The following is a 19382-nucleotide window of genomic DNA, read 5'->3' on the forward strand; positions in this document are numbered from 1 at the left end:
TCCTGCTTGTCCCCGCGTTTCCATTCCCTGCCCCACAGAATTATTCAAACAAGCCAGTCACATCATCACATGGGAACTAGGGTTCCCATCCCCTTGGTACTGCAAAGCCTGCCTCCCCAGCCCCTGTTGGGTTCCTCTGCTCCCACTGCAGCACCCACAGGCCCTGTGTCCTCCTTTCCCAGACTGTTGTCCTTGTTATCTGTCCAGTGTGTCGAGGTCATGTGTTGGGCCATCCCCCATAACCCTGGGATGAGAATCCTTTCCTCACCAGCAGGGTGAGTGAGAGCCATTGAAAACACCCTGACCCACAGCAGAGCTCTCTCCCTAGGCCAGAAGCTCCCCAAGGAAGTGACATTGTTCTATCCCATGCAAATTCCCTGTTCACACAATAGTGCCTAGAAAAAAGCAGGTGCTCGTTGCAAGTAGAGTAAATGTGCAGGTAGAAACCAAACGAATCAACTCTATCATTGCCTGGGCTGTGTCGCATGCCTACACCCTAGCCAACAAGCAGCAGGGAGACTGGCATTGCCAGGACTGGCCTCGACCTGGGCGCTCCTCTTCTGGTGTGCAGGGGTGGGCAGGTCCTGGATGCTGAGGTATGGCTTCTTTAGGCCTGGAAGAGGCCTCTGCCACCTGAACCAGTTATAATAACATTATAACTTGGGGAGCACAGTATATATATATTATAATATATATATACTGTCTTGACCCAGTTTTGCAGCCCTGGTTAGAGGCCAGGTAGTTTAATTTCCTGAACACTTAAGTCTACGTTCCAACCACCTCCCTTAGGGGGCTGTCACAATGCAGTCTCTCCAGACCACCATACACCCGCCCTAACTGCCTGGGGTGAAGTTCCGGACAACCAGGGATGCCTTTCAAGCTCCTGAGCCTGCAAAATTGTGTCAGTGAATCAATTCCCAGGAAGCCCATAAAGCCCACCTCACTTGCCATGCACAAGGTACCCTGACAGCCCCGGCCTGCTGGTCCACCCTCCCCCAGTGATTCCCCTGCATGGCCCTGCCTGGCAGCTGGCTCTCTTTCGGAGTTGTATGTCACAAAAAGCTCTGCCTTTCATCTCTTCCAGAGTGTTTGTGTTGTGTCCACTGTCAAAAGAACATTGAAATATTACAAAACAATCGGCATTGTGAGCAGGATGGCATGGCTGTGGCACTGGCTCTTGGACAGCTTTGTCAGGGACTGCCATTGGCTTGCCACTTTCTCCCAGGCCAACTTAAGCCAAGCTGCCTGCTACTGAATCTGCCAGGGATTGCCAAGTCTCCCCTGCCCCCAAATGTGCTCAGCATGGGACTATTCAAAGTGAACAGAGCTAACTGTCTAAACTCCAGGACAAGACACCAGCCCAGGGGCCCACATTAGGGTGCGGGAAGTGATGAGGACCAAAGCAGCTCTTTTCCTCCTGTGGGGTGGGGGAGGCCCATCCTAGGGCTCATTACTTCTACAACATCAGTGTTCACTATTATTTGGGCAGAATCCTGGTTTTTCTGTGTCTTTAAAGCAACTCCTGTGAAAGAAGGTGTTGTGGTGCTCCCCCATCCCCTCACCCCTGGTACAGAAGTGAAACCCTGGCCTCGATGCTGATGCTGCTCAGGTGGGAGCTGCCGCCTACAGGTCACCTTTGTGCTGCACACTTTGCTGCTTCACATCCTCCCAACCCTGCTACCACTCGCATTAGTGCACTCGGAGACTCCTTCCCTGCAGATGCTTTGGCAGCCTCCTCCAGCCTCCTGGAGTCTCTGGATCACCTATGCAGCTGTGAGTTGCTTGTGGGCTTCTGTTGAAAAAAAAAAAAAAAACTGCCCTCCTTGGCTCCATGCTGTACACCTTAGAGAAAACATTGCTGGCCATATACTGGGCTTTCCCGAAAATGAAGGCTTTCAGAGCCCCTAAGCCGGTGGGCCTCCATACAGCTACCCATTAGCTCCACACAGCTGACCCTTTGGGTCATGCCAACAGCACCCCACAAGCTTGACACAGCGACCGAGGCCTCCCTGATGTTAGATGGAGCCAAGCCTGCACCTGCTGGTCTATTTCACCTGCATGAAGGGTGGTTTCCCACGTCCTCAGTTCCTTGTGAGGTCACCCTCCCCCAGACCCCTTGGCTATCTGGAAGCTTCTTGGATCAACTGAGTGAGGCCATCTCTAGACACAAGCTCTTCAGTCAGGGCTTGCAAGGTTTTCAGCAGCCACTCACCAGACTTGTTTCTGCTTTCCCATGCAGAAAGGACATGGTGACCGCACAGACCATGGTGAAATGGAAGTGATAGATCAACGCAGGAACAAAGCCATCAACAAAAGAAAGCAGCAAATATCTCTAAGGCTGTATTTGTCTATAAGAGTGCAGGAGCAGCTGAAAACCATGAGAAACTCATGGCAACAACTCTTGAGATATTGAGGGCTTCCTGAAAATTGCAGAAACTGTAACCATGCATGTGTGTGCACGCTCATGTATGTGTGTGTGTGCAGGCTCAGAAGCTAGACAACTGCTTCTCAGACAGATTTCTTAGGGAAATACTGAGCTGGGGCCTCATAAAATTCAGGTACCAAACTTCTCATTTATGAATATCAAACTTAGCCGGGTTCGGAGAGTCCCTGAGGACCCTCTCCATTCATGCACAAGTTTCTCAGAAAGTCCAGGAAGCCACTGACCTTTGTCTGTTAAGAACCACCACCAGGGCCAGGTGCAGTGGCTCATACCTGTAATCCCAGCACTTTGGGAGGCCGAGGCAGGTGAATCACTTGAAGTCAGGAGTTCAAGACCAGCCTGGCCAACTGTGAAACCCTGTCTCTATTAAAAATACAAAAATTAGCCAGGAGTGGTGGCGCGTGCCTCTAATCCCAGCTACTAAGGCTGAGGCAGGAGAATCACTTGAACCTGGGAGGTAGAGGTTGCAGTGAGCAGAGATCGTGCCACTGCACTCCAGCCTAGGCAACAGAGAAAGACTCTGTCTCAAGAAAGAAAGAAAGAAAGAGAGAGAGAGAGAGAGAGAGAGAGAGAGAGAGAGAGAGAGAGAGAGAAAGAAGAAAGAAAGAAAGAGAGAGAGAGAGAGAGAGAGAGAAAGGAAGGAAGGAAGGAAGGAAGGAAGGAAGGAAGGAAGGAAGGAAGGAAGGAAGGAAGGAACCACCACCAGCCTCTCATGGTGGCTCACACATACAATCCCAGCACTTTGGGAAGCCAAAAAGGGAGCATCACTTCAGCCCAGGAGTTTGAGACCAGCCTGGGCAACAAGGTAAAATTCTGTCTCTACAAAACAATACAAAAATTAGCCACATGATGGCACACACCTATAGCCCCAGCTACTAGGAAGGCTGAAGTAGGATGATTGCTTAAGCCTGGGAGTTCAAGTCTGCGGTGAGCTGTGATCGTGCCATTGCACTTCAGCCTGGGTAACAGAGAAAGACGCTGTCTCAAAAAAAACTAATTCCAACAAAAGCACCTGGGAGGTGACACCTGGGGGTCAAGGGTGAGAGAATGGAGAGGTGTGGATCAAAGGGAACAAACTCAGTTATAAGACGAATATATTCTGGGGATCTAATGTACAACACTGTAACCATAGTTAATTACACTGTATTGTATGCTTGAAATTTGCTGAGAAAGTAGATATTACGTTCTCATGGGGGGGCGGGGGAATGTAACTGTGTTACTTGGGTGATAGGAGTATTAATTAGTTTGGTTGTGGTCATCATTTCACAATGTATGTATCAAATTGTCACATTGTACACCTTAAATATTTACAATTTCTATTTGTCAATTATACCCCAATAAGGCTGGAGAACTAAAGAAATTTGGAGGCTGATGTGTCAATTTGGGATGGTTTCACAATGTATGCATATGTCAAACTTAACAAGTTATACACTTTAAGTTGTGTGGTGTATTTCACATCAATTATATCTCACTGAAGTGGTGAAGAAAAAAAAGAGAAAAAGAACAACTGCCACCAAGAAAGATTCAGGGAGCATCTGTTAAATGAGTTGTTGGTTTATCATGAGTGGTCTGACAGCCCCGTAGGGGGCCCTCATCATATGTGAGCCAATCTCTTTATTCAACTGCGTGAGCGTACTGCTCACCCCTCCATCCCCAACACAGAAAGAACAGGAAGAACCGAGTCCCCACATTAGTGCAGTGGGTCCAGATACATGGGCAGAACTTCTGTGAATCACATTAGCTTCCCAGCAGTGAAATGAAACCTCTGGGCTTGAAGCTGTCGCTCAGGACCCCTGACCCAGTCCTGACCCCAAGCAGAACCTGCCAGTGGTGAGCCTGCCCTGTCATACTTCTGAGCTGGGCGGGCCCTAGCCCTCCCTCGAAGGCCCGAGAGGCCACTGGAGGTGAAACCTCCAGAGCCAGCTCAGCAGGTGACTAAGGCTCCATGATGAGGCCCCAGAAATGTGGCATCCAAGGTCTCCTGCTCAGCCAGCTGACTCTGTAAACACAGGAGTTCCTGGCCAGGCAGAAGGCAGCCACCTGCACAAGTGAGCAGGCTGGAGCCAAGGCATGCGTTCCTTTAGTGGGTTTTCAGTTGCAGCTGACAGGGCCCCGTATCAGATGCTCCACATACACCATGACACAGTGCACCTGATGGTCCAGTGAACTGTGGAGGGAGCGACCCCATGAGGGCTGGGTTCCCAGGAAGGCTGGAGCTGAGACTTTACTGGCTCTCAGTACAACTCCAGGAGCTTTTTGAATTTCCTTTCCTTCCCTAGCACTGAAAGGCCACAGTGACCCTTTATAAGAGCTCATAGTGAGGCACAGTGACACTCACACTGTGTCAGCCTTGGGTTTCGCCGGAAGCTCAGCTGTCAGCTGTGAGGCTGGGTCATGTGGCCGTCCCATCTTCTGCTGTATAGGAATTCACAGTGCAGTGGCTCCGGCAGTGACCAGAACAGAAACTGCCACTTGCTGGAAGAGTAGGTACAGAAATAGCCTTAAGCCTGGGAGGTGACAGCCTGGAGAAAAGGTGGGGACGCAGGTACATGTGTGAGAACCAGAATGTTCCCTAATAGAAGCTACTTTCAAATAGGGAAGAAAACTTTTCTCCTGAGAGTAAAGCTATGAGACAAGGCATGGCACGTGCAGGATGGTGAAGAATCCTGGGGGAACCCAGGGAGCCTCCATTTATGTCAACACCAGCTGCCACATCTTGGGCACTACCTTATGCCAGGCACTGCCAAGGGCACTCACACACATTATCTGGTTTAATCCACAGATAGCCCTGGAAGAGAGATTACCATCACCATTGTGTAGACAAGAAAACCAAGGCACCGAGAAGTCAAGTAATTTGTCTGAAGTTGCACAGCAAGGAAATAGCAGAAGGGAGATTTTGTTTGTCTGTCTGTCTGTCTGTCTGTCTGTTTGTTTTTGATACAGAGTCTTACTCTGTAGCCCAGGTGGGAGTTCAGTGCCATGATCTTGGCTCACTACAGCCTCCGCCTCCTGGGCTCAAGCCATCCTAGAAGGGAGATTTTCAATCCAGGCCCCGAGGTCACTCTAATCTGAGTGCTCTCTGAGGTCTCCCGGAAGGGAGGAATTCTGTGATATACTCACGATGTGACCAGAGGGAGGGTGATGCCATGGAGAAGATAGAGGTGCCACCACACTGACCCTCTGTGCAGCCATCTCTGGGGAAGGCACTATGCAGAAGAGAAAGCCAGAGGCCCCAGGTCAGAAATGCCAGGCACCTGAACAGGCAACCCCTTCTTGGGAAGGAAGGCTAAGGTACAGGACAGTGAGGCCAACACAGAGGGGCCACTCACCAGCCCCAGGCCTCCCAGGGACAGCAAACCTGCAGCCATCTCTACCCAGCCCTATCTCTAACACTGCCTCTTTAAGGTTGGGACCATGTGAGGGTGGGGAAAAGAAAGAAGAAGTCCCCAGAAATGTGGCATCCAAGGTCTCCTGTGCAGCCAGCCAGCTCTGCAACACACAGGAGTCCCAGCCAGGCAGAAGGAAGACACCTCCGCAGGTCAGCAGGCTGGAGCCAAGGCATGCATTCCTTTAGTGGGTTCTCAGTTGCAAATTCTACATCTTTTGTCCACTGTTTAAGAAAAAAGTGGGGGAGACCGATCCAAGATGGCCGATCACTAACAGCTCGGGATTGTAACTCCCAGTGAAAGCTCAGAGAACGAGACGACACCACACTTTTAGACGAATTTTCATCACTCACGGATCAGCCAATTCCCAGTGGAGGAGCCCCACGGGTCGCCAGCGAGACTCTTGTGGCTGCCGCAGCGGTTTTGCCAGCGTCTCGGCGCAGCAACTCTTCATGCAGAGCCAACGGGACTGCTTCCCCTACTGACCGGGAGCTCCGGGAAGTCAGAGCCGCTTGTTGCGGACTCAAGAGGGAAGCCAGACCAGAGATTCCCGGGCAGAAGAGCACCATCAGTCTTACTGCTGCTATTTAGGCTGCCACAGTGGGTGGCTCAGATCCCAGCACTGGGAATCAATAAGTCGGACGTCGACTCAGAAACCTAATTAGAAAGGCGGTTCATCTACAATGAAGGGGAAAAAACAGCCTAAGAAGGCCAAGTATACCCAAAATCAGAACCCATCAGCAATGGAACAAGCCCTGATGGAAAAGGACTCATCAGCAACCGAACAAGCCCTGATGGAAAAGCACTCATCAGTAACGGAACAAGCCCTGATGGAAAAGGACTGTGTTCCATTATCTGAAGTAGGCTTTAAAAGGTGGATGATAAGAAACTTCTGGGAGTTAAAGGAACTTGTTCTAACCCAATGTAAAGAAACTAAGAACTTGGAAAAAAGGCTCGATGAAATGATAAAAAGAATAGACAATATAGAGAGGAATACAAATGAACTTATGGAGTTGAAAAATACAACACGAGAACTTAGTGAAATATGTACAAGCTTAAATAGCCGAATGGATCAAGCAGAAGAAAGGATATCAGAGGTCGAAGACCAATTTAATGAAATAAAACAACAAGACAAGAATAGAGAAAAAAGGATAAAAAGGAATGAGCAAAGTCTTCAAGAAATATGGGACTATGTGAAAAGACCTGATATACATTTGATTGGTGTACCTGAATGTGATGGAGAGAATGAATTCAAGCTGGAAAATATTCTTCAGGATATTATCCAGGAAAATTTTCCTAATCTAGCAAAGCAGGACACTATTCAACCCCAGGCAATGCAGAGAACACCACAAAGATATTCCTCAAGAAGACCAACCCCAAGGCACATAATTGTTAGATTCACCAGGATCGAAACGAAGGAGAAAATATTAAGGGCAGCCAGAGGGAAAGATCAGGTTACCCATAAAGGGAAGCCTATTAGGCTTACAGCAGATCTCTCAGCGGAAACCCTACAAGCTAGAAGAGAGTGAGGGCCAATATTCAATATACTTAAAGAACAGAACTTTCAGCCTAGAATCTCATATCCTGCCAAACTAAGCTTCACAATTGAAGGAAAAATAAAATATTTTATGAACAAGCAAGTACTCAGATTTTATTACCACCAGGCCTGCTTTACAAGAACTTCTGAAAGAAGCATTATACATAGAAAGGAACAACCAATATGAGCCTTTCTAAAAATACACCACAAAGTAAAGAGCATTAACATAAAGAAGAATTTACATCAACAAAAGGATAAAATAGCCAGTTAATATCAAATGGCAATAACCCTAAATTTTAATGGACCAAATACCCCAAGCAAAAGATACAGACAAAATCTAACGGTATATCTAAAGATATACAAAGACTCAAAATAAAGGGTTGAAAAAAAACTTACCAATTAAATGGAGAGCAAAAATAAATAAATAAAAAGCAGGAGTTGCAATTCTCACAATTAATAAAATAGATTTCAAAGCTACAAGGATACAAGGGTAAAAGGATTCATGTAATAATAAGAGATCTTAACACCCAGATACATAAGACCCATAATGAGATTTAGATTCAACGAGACAGAAAATTGATAACGACATCCAGGACTTGAACTCAGATCCAGAACAAATAAACTCAATAGAGCTCTCCATTTTAAACACACAAAATATACATTATCCACTTTAAACACACAAAATATTGATCGGCCATTATTGATACCCATTTTAGGAATGAGGTAATATTTCTTTTTCCCTCTTTTTCTCTTTTTCCCTCTTTTTCTTTCTCTTTCTTAAAAAAAAAAAGAATTTTAAAAACACATTTCATATTGGAGCTAGATTTGGACATTCCAGTGTTAATGTGAGTATATAATATAAAAAGAAATATCTCATCTTAAAAATTAAACTAAGCTATCTGTGAGAATGCTTGTCAATGTGTGCATTCACTGCACACAGAGTTAAACTTATGTGTGTATGCAGCAGTTTAAAAACCCTTTCTATGGAGAATCTAAAAGCAGATACTTTCAGCAATTCCCAGCTTATATGAAATAGCAGCAAATCTGCCTGTAAAACAGAGAAGAAAGATATCTTTGAAACTGCTCTGCTGTGTGTCCATTGCCCTAAGTAGATTGAATATATGTTTTGATTCAGAAGATTAAAAACACGTTTCTTTTTTATTGAATGGTTTTGGGGTACATGTGCAGATCATGCAAGATAGTTGCATAGGTACACACATGGCAGTGTGTTTTGCTGCCATCTTCCCCTTCATCCACATTTGGGCATTTCTCCCCAGGCCATCCCTCCTTTCTTCCCCCCACCCGCTGTCCCTCCCCTATTGCCCCCAGTAGACCCCAGTGTGTAGTACTCCCTTCCCTGTGTCCATGTGTTCTCTTTTTTTATCACCCACCTATGAGCGAGAATATGCGATATTTCATTTTCTGTTCTTGTGTAAAAAAAAAAAAAAAAAAGAAAAAAGTGACATCTCCTGCCCTCAGCCCAGCTCTTCCTCACCCCCAATACCATCCTACCATCCTCAAAGGGAGCCGTTGTGAGAAGTGCAGCTTCTGCCTGTCCAGGTGTGCATTTGCCTCTGTATCTGCAGACACATTCTATTAGCAGCAAAAAACGGATTACACCTTAAGTACAGCTCTGCCATTTCCTCTTTTACCCCGAAAGGACGCTGTCCCAGTATCCTCCTGGGACACGTTTAGCACATGGACGTCTACTGTCCCTCTTCCACCCCGGGGAGGGTGTCATCCTGGACACAGGCCCCCTATGCCAAGCGAAATGGACACTTTGTGAGAAGGGACTGTCCTTTCCCACATAAAGAACAAGTGATCGGGCCTGGAGCCAGTCGGGGAAGACTGTCATGTCTCAGAGGAGTGGGTAGTGCCAAGATTCTGACCTCTCTGATTTTTTAACGGGTTTGCTGGAGGTGATCTGAGAGGTGATGGGGTCTGGCAAGTAGTGATGGTTTGGGAAGATAGTGGGGTCTGGAAGGAGATGGGTCTTGGGGGTTTGGAGTCTGAGAGGTGAGGCAGAGGGGATGGGTCTGAATCCTCCCCGTGATGCAATGGCTAGTCCTGCATAGTCAGGACTGCTTCCTAAACGAGCCAGGCTGGTCAGATGCAGGCAGCCCTTCCCTCTGTGGCTGTGGCTGCCCTTTGGTTTCCTATATGCCTCTGAGGTGCACCTCTGTGGGTGCCTCCTCATCTGTCATCCAGGTGGGGTGGTGGCAAGTCCCCTCCCTTCTTTCTAAGGCTTGGCTGCTCTGACACATAGACCAAGGCCTAGGGCAGCCAAGAGCTTTTCCTTCCTCTTCATTTAGGCCCTACAGCTGGAAAAGCAGGTCTGTTACCACAACAGGAACCAATGCACCCAAAGGACGCATTTTGTGTCATGAGCAGCAAGTTTAGGAAACCAACAGGACAGGCCCTGTGGGGTTTGAGCATTCCTCAGCTTTCTAGACGCCTGCCTGCGAGCTCATTTCTCCCCACTTTCTCCCTGTCCCTCAATAAGCACTTGTGGTCCCGCCCATGGGCCAGGCACTGCGCTAAGCACCGGGCACTGAGACATGAAGCAGCAAGTTCCCACTACCCTCCATGCAAACATGCCATTATTTTGCAGCAGGTTTCTGCATTCTGCTTCAGGTTTCTGCATTCTGCTTCATTGAGGTTTTATGGTTTTGTTGTGTTTCCTGATTTCACGCTGTTCCTGACCCCCAAGGCCCCTGCGCCAACTCAGAGACATCTGGGCTGGTCTCTGTGCCCTGTTTCTTCTGGCTCTGTTCCAAGTGCTTGGGCCTGGCCAAGCATTCAAGGGACAGCAGAAACTGTAACCCTCACTGGACCCTGCTTTCTTTTCCCAGAGGAGAACCCACATTGTCCTTGTCAAAGGTTTCGATGGCCGCACCCTGGAGTGCCTGCACCTGCACCTCACAGGCTTCCACATGCGCCTCCCAGTCCAGCCTGGCTGCCTGTGCTTGCACAGCCTGGGCGTGACACTGGGGGAGTGTGTTTGAGGCTGAATGAATGGACAAGTCACCAGCTGGAAAGAGAAGCTCAGAGAGGGAATGAGTTCATCTCTCCATGAGTTCTACAAAATCATGTGCAAAAATGAAAATAGTTGCCTTGCTTTGGAAGAATCGTGGGCATTAGGGCAATGCTGTTTTTCTGTTTTCTAGGTAAGGGAGTGTTTTTTCCAACAGAAAATAGGAATGCTAAGAAGAACCATATCTAGCAGGAGAACCCCACTGCCACCATCTCTCTCCTTGACTGTAGGGCCAGGCGGCTTCTCTAGAAGATGGGTTCCTGGCCATCCATGAGGGAGTGACCTCACTGCAAGATGGAGGGTGCCTTTGGAGGAAGCCCCAGGTGGAAGTATAAGTTTGAGCAGGAAAAGACTGGGGCCAAGTTCATTGCAGGATGCATCGGCTAAATTCTGTTATTTACTTAATAGCCACTCCAGAGTTTAAGAAGGCAGGCAGCGGCCATCTGAGGCTGTTGTAAGTGAAACCTGGATGAGGAAGGAAGATGCTTTGCACTGGAGCAAACCAGCCTAGCCCCAAACACGCTGAGACTGCATTCCAAAGACCCACTGGCCCAGCCCTGTGGGTCTGATGTTTCGGGCAAGTTGGGCCAAATTCCTGGTGCAACTTGCTGGGCAGGTTGTGAGCTCTCATGTGGAGGTGCAGGGTCCAGTCCCTCTCCGGGGCAGAGAAGATGGGCTCCAAACAGGGAAGAAGAGGTATCTTACTTTTGGGGCTGAACAATGGGAATTGACTAAATTCAAGGTGTGCAGCACACCCTTGGCATTTTGCCTGAGCCCAGCCTGTGCCTGGCCTTTCTAAATCTGCACAGGAGCCACCTACTCACACGTCACAGGCCTCCCTGGCCCCAGGACTCATCTGCACTGTCCCCTTGGCCTGGCACCCATCCTCCCTCTGCCTGAACATCCACATTCCATGCAGCTTCGCAGGCCTTCCTCGAGCTCCCCTGTAGCACTATTTCTGTCCTCCTCCCCTTCCAGAACCTGCCCCCATGCCTGTTCCTTCTGCCCTGGACGCCTGTGGCTTCTGTCTCCTCCCTGCTCTATCGGCTTCCTCAGACTGTTACTGTTGCTCTCTCTATGTCCACTGGAGGCCCGCAGCACGTGGTGCGGTGCCAGACCCTCATCCAGGAGACGACAAGGGGCCTGATGTGTGCTGTTCCTGTGTCAGGAAGGCTCTCTCCCTTCACCTGGCAACCGCTGCCCACCAGACCAAAGGACACTTTCTCCCACAAGCTTCCTTATAGGTCAGCCTGGGCTGATGGTGTGCCTGGGCTCAGTGTGCTGTGCTTTAGTAAAGTCTGCCTCCCACACCTCATGATAAGATTCAGAGAGGCAGGAGTCCCTCCTCCATGGTGTCCCCATCACCCAGTGCTTACTAAACTTGGGCTGGTGGCAGGAGAATCTATTGAGTTTACTATTACATCTTCAGGGTGGGCACAGAGGTGCTACCCGAGGTGCTCAGAAATAGGGCCGCACTGTGCAGCCTGCCCCCACCCCAACTTTGTTCTTAAACAGTTGGTCCATGTGCCACCTGCTATGATCTGAATGTCTGTGTTCCCTCCCCAAATTCCTATGTTCAAATCCTAACCCCCAAGATGATGGTATCAGGGCTGAGGCCTTTGGGAAGTGATTAGATCGTAAAGGTGGAGCCCTCATGAATGGCATCAGCGTCCTTGTAAAAAGCAGGGACTCTGACTTTCCTACTCACACACCCTCTATCCTCCATCCCCATCCACAAGACACCCAGATAATGCCAGCCTGTTTTATGCTAGAATCTCATGAGGACTGCCAAACGATGGCAGAGTGCCACATGTCCTGGTGCTAGAAAACATGATCCTACAGAAGGATGGGGGAAAAGAGCACATGCGGATCATTGTCCCCAAAGGCAGCAGGCACACGAACCCATGCCCATCACAGGACAGTGCCCTGATAAGCAGCCACCACTTCTGATTTTCCAGTCTGTGGATTTCGTGCAGTAGACACACGGCCTGCCTGCAGGAATCAAGAGGCCTGGTCACCCGCCATGTGGCCTGAGCACATCACCTCCCACTCCCGGCCTGTATGATGCTGCCAGCAGGGCTCTGTGGGATTAAATGAGGCCATGCAGGCAAAGTGCCTGTGGCCGTGCTGGGACTTAGCAGGCCCTCAGTAACGGCTTCCATTCCCACACTGAGGCCAAGGCAACTGCATTTGCCCTTCCACCATCCACTAGCAGGTGCTCTCACTGCTTCACACCATCTGTGGAACCCAGTGCTGTGGGTGACTGTGTCTTGAGACAGGTAAGATCCCTAGAGGTAAGTGCGGGGTCAGGGTAGCTCTCCGAACTCATGTCTGCCCTAGCCTCAGTGTCCGTAAATGGGGATGACAACACCTACTTCCTCCTGTTCCCAGAGGAAGAAGGTCCCAAGCCCTGTCCACCAGGGCAGGTGCCCAGGGCCACGCCTGAGATGACTATGAAAACTGGATTTGGGAGGCTGCTGATGTCTGCATGGAGCTGGCATTTGACTTGCAATTGCCTATCTTGAGCAGGGTTTTCATCAAGGGCTTGAAGCTTTAGAGGTGCAGCATCACTCAGGTTCAAGGTACTCAGCAGCTCTGTGCCCTTGGGCAGCTTCCTAACCCCTCTGAGCCTCTGTGACTTCATCAGTATAAGAGGAGTCATCTTACCTACCTCAAAAACCAACGCACCAGCTAATACCGATGGCAATGCCTGCCCTGTGACTCATGCTGAACACATCCCTCCCCACAATCTCCTCCCTCCCCCTGAACACACACAAGCTGGTAACCCCTTCCTTCCCCAGGCTGGCTCTACAATTGTGACTTTACAATTCCGATTTTGTGGAAACCCACCCTAGGCCACATTATTAATTTGACAAAAGCCCCAGACCCACCCTCTCATTCACACCCACTGGGAAGACTGAGGACGCTCACTGAGTTTTTATTGGCTGAAGTTATTTTTTCATGTCCTGCTGGAACAAAATATGGTCCTGGGCTTCTGGTAAGTATAAACCACCTCATTCATCAGCAGGTGGCTCAGAACACCTGGGGAAGCTGTGCTGAAAAATGAAGACAGACCCATCTCTACTTACCAATGTTAGTGTCTTACCAGTGCCTCTCTCTCTCTCCTCACCAATACTTCTATCTCATCAATGCCTCTCTCTCACCAATGCCTCTCTCTCTCCAATGACTCTCTCTCACCAATGCCCTCTCTCCCACCAATGCCTCTCTCTCACCAGTGCCTCTCTCTCCAATGCCTCTCTCTCTCCAATGCCCTCTCTCTCACCAATGCCTCTCTCTCACCAATGCCTCTCTCTCTCCAATGCCCTCTCTCTCACCAATGCCTCTCTCTCACCAATGCCCTCTCTCTCACCAATGCCTCTCTCTCACCAATGCCTCTCTCTCACCAGTGCCTCTCTCTCACCAATGCCTCTCTCTCACCAATGCCCTCTCTCTCTCCAATGCCCTCTCTCTCACCAATGCCTCTCTCTCACCAATGCCCTCTCTCTCTCCAATGCCTCTCTCTCACCAGTGCCTCTCTCTCACCAATGCCTCTCTCTCACCAATGCCCTCTCTCTCTCCAATGCCCTCTCTCTCACCAATGCCTCTCTCTCTCCAATGCCCTCTCTCTCACCAATGCCTCTCTCTCACCAATGCCCTCTCTCTCTCCAATGCCCTCTCTCTCACCAATGCCTCTCTCTCACCAATGCCTCTCTCTCTCCAATGCCCTCTCTCTCACCAATGCCTCTCTCTCACCAATGCCTCTCTCTCACCAATGCCCTCTCTCTCACCAATGCCTCTCTCTCACCAATGCCTCTCTCTCACCAGTGCCTCTCTCTCTCCAATGCCTCTCTCTCACCAATGCCTCTCTCTCATCAATGCCTCTCTCTCATCAATGCCTCTCTCTCTCCAATGCCTCTCTCTCTCCAATGCCTCTCTCTCACCAGTGCCCTCTCTCTCTCCAATGCCTCTCTCTCACCAATGCCTCTCTCTCACCAGTGCCTCTCTCTCTCCAATGCCCTCTCTCTCACCAATGCCTCTCTCTCACCAATGCCTCTCTCTCACCAGTGCCTCTCTCTCTCCAATGCCTCTCTCTCACCAATGCCCTCTCTCTCACCAATGCCTTTCTCTCTCTCTCTCTCACCAATGCCTCTCTCTCTTTCTCTCACCAATGCCTCTCTCTCAACAATGCCTCTCTCTCACCAATGCCCTCTCTCTTACCAATGCCTCTCTCTCACCAATGCCCTCTCTCTTACCAATGCCTCTCTCTCTCACCAATGCCTTTCTCTCTCTCTCTCTCACCAATGCCTCTCTCTCTTTCTCTCACCAATGCCTCTCTCTCAACAATGCCTCTCTCTCACCAATGCCCTCTCTCTTACCAATGCCTCTCTCTCACCAATGCCTCTCTCTCTTTCTCTCACCAATGCCTCTCTCTCAACAATGCCTCTCTCTCACCAATGCCCTCTCTCTTACCAATGCCTCTCTCTCTCACCAATGCCTTTCTCTCTCTCTCTCTCACCAATGCCTCTCTCTCTTTCTCTCACCAATGCCTCTCTCTCAACAATGCCTCTCTCTCACCAATGCCCTCTCTCTTACCAATGCCTCTCTCTCTCACCAATGCCTCTCTCTCTTTCTCTCACCAATGCCTCTCTCTCAACAATGCCTCTCTCTCACCAATGCCTCTCTCTCACCAATGCCTCTCTCTCACCAATGCCTCTCTCTCTCCAATGCCCTCTCTCTCTCCAATACCTCTCTCTCACCAATGCCTCTCTCTCTCATCAATGCCTCTCTCTCACCAGTGCCTCTCTCTCCAATGCCTCTCTCTCTCATCAATGCCTCTCTCTCATCAATGCCTCTCTCTCTCCAATGCCTCTCTCTCTCTCACACCAATGCCTCTCTCTCTCTCTCCAATGCCTGTCTCTCACCAATGCCCTCTCTCTCTCCAATGCCTCCCTCTCAACAATGCCTCTCTCTCTCTCACCAATGCCCTCTCTCTCACCAGTGCCTCTCTCTCTCACCAATACCTCTCTCTCTCTCACCAATGCCTCTCTCTCTCTCTCTCACCAATGCCTCTCTCTCTCTCTCACCAATGCCTCTCTCTCTTTCTCTCACCAATGCCTCTCTCTCTCTCTCACCAATGCCTCTCTCTCACCAATGCCTCTCTCTCAACAATGCCTCTCTCTCACCAATGCCCTCTCTCTTACCAATGCCTCTCTCTCTCACCAATGCCTTTCTCTCTCTCTCTCTCACCAATGCCTCTCTCTCTTTCTCTCACCAATGCCTCTCTCTCAACAATGCCTCTCTCTCACCAATGCCCTCTCTCTTACCAATGCCTCTCTCTCACCAATGCCTCTCTCTCTTTCTCTCACCAATGCCTCTCTCTCAACAATGCCTCTCTCTCACCAATGCCCTCTCTCTTACCAATGCCTCTCTCTCTCACCAATGCCTTTCTCTCTCTCTCTCTCACCAATGCCTCTCTCTCTTTCTCTCACCAATGCCTCTCTCTCAACAATGCCTCTCTCTCACCAATGCCCTCTCTCTTACCAATGCCTCTCTCTCTCACCAATGCCTCTCTCTCTTTCTCTCACCAATGCCTCTCTCTCAACAATGCCTCTCTCTCACCAATGCCTCTCTCTCACCAATGCCTCTCTCTCACCAATGCCTCTCTCTCTCCAATGCCCTCTCTCTCTCCAATACCTCTCTCTCACCAATGCCTCTCTCTCTCATCAATGCCTCTCTCTCACCAGTGCCTCTCTCTCCAATGCCTCTCTCTCTCATCAATGCCTCTCTCTCATCAATGCCTCTCTCTCTCCAATGCCTCTCTCTCTCTCACACCAATGCCTCTCTCTCTCTCTCCAATGCCTGTCTCTCACCAATGCCCTCTCTCTCTCCAATGCCTCCCTCTCAACAATGCCTCTCTCTCTCTCACCAATGCCCTCTCTCTCACCAGTGCCTCTCTCTCTCACCAATACCTCTCTCTCTCTCACCAATGCCTCTCTCTCTCTCTCTCACCAATGCCTCTCTCTCTCTCTCACCAATGCCTCTCTCTCTTTCTCTCACCAATGCCTCTCTCTCTCTCTCACCAATGCCTCTCTCTCACCAATGCCTCTCTCTCAACAATGCCTCTCTCTCACCAATGCCCTCTCTCTTACCAATGCCTCTCTCTCTCACCAATGCCTTTCTCTCTCTCTCTCTCACCAATGCCTCTCTCTCTTTCTCTCACCAATGCCTCTCTCTCAACAATGCCTCTCTCTCACCAATGCCCTCTCTCTTACCAATGCCTCTCTCTCACCAATGCCTCTCTCTCTTTCTCTCACCAATGCCTCTCTCTCAACAATGCCTCTCTCTCACCAATGCCCTCTCTCTTACCAATGCCTCTCTCTCACCAATGCCTCTCTCTCTCTCTCTCACCAATGCCTCTCTCTCACCAATGCCTCTCTCTCACCAATGCCTCTCTCTCACCAATGCCTCTCTCTCACCAATGCCCTCTCTCTCACCAGTGCCTCTCTCTCTCCAATGCCTCTCTCTCACCAATGCTTCTCTCTCTCTCCAATGCCACTCTCTCTCACCAATGCCTCTCTCTCACCAATGCCTCTCTCATTAATGCCTCTCTCTCACCAATGCCTCTCTCTCTCTCTCCAATGCCTCTCTCTCTCTCACCAATGCCTCTCTCTGTCTCCAATACCTCTCTCTCACCAGTGCCTCACTCTCTCTCCAATACCTCTCTCTCATCAATGCCTCTCTCTCGCCAATGCCTCTCTCTCTCTCACCAATGCGTCTCTCTCTCTCACCAATGCCTCTCTCTCTCCAATACCTCTCTCTCACCAGTGCCTCTCTCTCAACAATGCCTCTCTCTCACCAATGCCTTTCTCTCACCAATGCCTCTCTCTCACCAATGCCCTCTCTCTCACCAGTGCCTCTCTCTCTCTCACCAATGCCTCTCTCTCACCAGTGCCCTCTCTCTCACCAATGCCTCCCTCTCAACAATGCCTCTCTCTCTCTCACCAATGCCCTCTCTCTCACCAGTGCCTCTCTCTCTCACCAATACCTCTCTCTCTCTCACCAATGCCTCTCTCTCTCTCACCAATGCCTCTCTCTCACCAATGCCTCTCTCTCTCACCAATGCCTCTCTCTCTCTCACCAATGCCTCTCTCTCACCAATGCCCTCTCTCTCACCAGTGCCTCTCTCTCACCAGTGCCTCTCTCTCCAATACCTCTCTCTCACCGATGCCTCTTTCGCACCAATGCCTCTCTCTCTCTCTCTCTCTCGCCGATGCCGCTCTCTCACCAATGCCTCTCTCTTACCAATGTCTTTCTATCACCAGTGCCTCTCTGCTGACCAGTGCTTTTACACCCAAACAAGGTGCTTACACTTCCCCCACTGGTGGTCAGGCACAGATAAGGCTGGAGCCATCCAGCATTGGCTAAGGTTTAATGTGCACTCACCAGAGACTGAGTCCTGCTTGGGTGCTAAGGATAGGCTAGGGTAGGGAACAAGAGTGGCAGATGGGGTTGGTTAGAGGATGCCCTTCTGAGGGTAGAGTCCAGTCAGGAAGATGAACATCTAGTGGAGAACTCCAGGTGGGAGGAGGAGGTCACAGAGATAGGGACAAACCCCTTGACCCTGGCTGGTCTGCCTTCCTCATTCTCTGTAGCCTCTTTCAGAGACTGATGCCCCTCTGCCTTATCAAAGGAGGGCTGGGACTGCAGAGCTCCCCTGAGGTGCCCCATGGAGTGAGCCCTTTCCCCAGAGGCTCAGGCTCAGTAGGAAAGGGTTAGCAGCAAAGGCTTGAAAGAAGCAGCAAAACACCAAACCAAACCACAAACAAAAGCCCTCAAGGCCAGGCAAAGACATTATTAGGAGCTGATAGGATCTTTCTGTTTTAATTTAGTATGTGCTGATAGGAAATCTCCAAGAAGCTTTGCTTGACTGCTTGCGGGTCAGCTCACCCCCGGCAGGCAACGACGTCCTGTGACCACCTCGCTTTAAGGTTTGTTTCCAGAACGGTCTCTCGGGGAGGAAAATGTCCTCTCAGAGGCCAGCAGGTCCAACAAATGAGCTATGAGATGTCCAAGGCGGGTGAGGACCTGGGCTCCTGACAGTCCCACAGCCCATTGTGTCTCGAAGGATGCTGCCCTGGGGACCTGACACAATGGCACCTTGGTTGTGGCCATCCAGGCTGGCAGCTCACAGAGGAGCAGTGGGCTTTCCTCATTTCAAATGCCTGACCCCTTTACAGGAGCAGTTAGAATGGCCAGCTCATGGGCATGCTACTTTTGCTTTGGGAAATGGGTCCAGGAATGTACTTCTCTCCCTAGGGACTGAGAAGGAGGAAGAATTGTGCATCGGGGAGAGTGCGGGCCCCAGTGGATAGAAGGGAGCCCCTTGCTCTGCCTGCAGCAGTTGCCAGGGGAAAGCAAGGAGAGTTGGGAGTCTGAGCTGGAGGCTGCGGGGCCAATTCCCTCTTGGCAGGAGAGGATCCGGGCTGGAGCAGATTTTAGGCTTCAGCAATCATACTATACTAAGAGAAAACACAGCAATCATACTATTATTAGTAAATTAAAATAAATGGGCAACTGCTGTATGGTAATACTTGCTTAAAGGCAAAATACAAAAACTAATGAATAGTGAAACAGGAAAACAAAACAGGAAATGCCGGCAGTCAACAGTCAGGCAAAGAACACGGGGCTGGGGGTAGCAGCGGTCCCACCCTCCGAAGGGCTGTGCTGCCCAGAACAGGAGAAAGCGATGCATCTCCTCTGGTAACGTCTTTTCCTGTCCCATGGATTCAAGGCAGACCTGCCCCAGCAATACCACCCACAGCCTTCTCCTGGGGCCGGCGCGGCTGGGAGCAACCTGCTACCCTCAGGCAGACGCGCAGCACCAAGTAGAGAGGCAGTGCATGGTCTCTGCGCTGGCTAGGTGGACGCGGAAGGAGCAGGCGGCCGAGGCCGGTCCCAGCCCCCACGGTAGAACCCCAGCCT

Source organism: Callithrix jacchus, chromosome 14 (assembly GCF_049354715.1).
Source record: "Callithrix jacchus isolate 240 chromosome 14, calJac240_pri, whole genome shotgun sequence".
Taxonomy (NCBI): domain Eukaryota; kingdom Metazoa; phylum Chordata; class Mammalia; order Primates; family Cebidae; genus Callithrix; species Callithrix jacchus.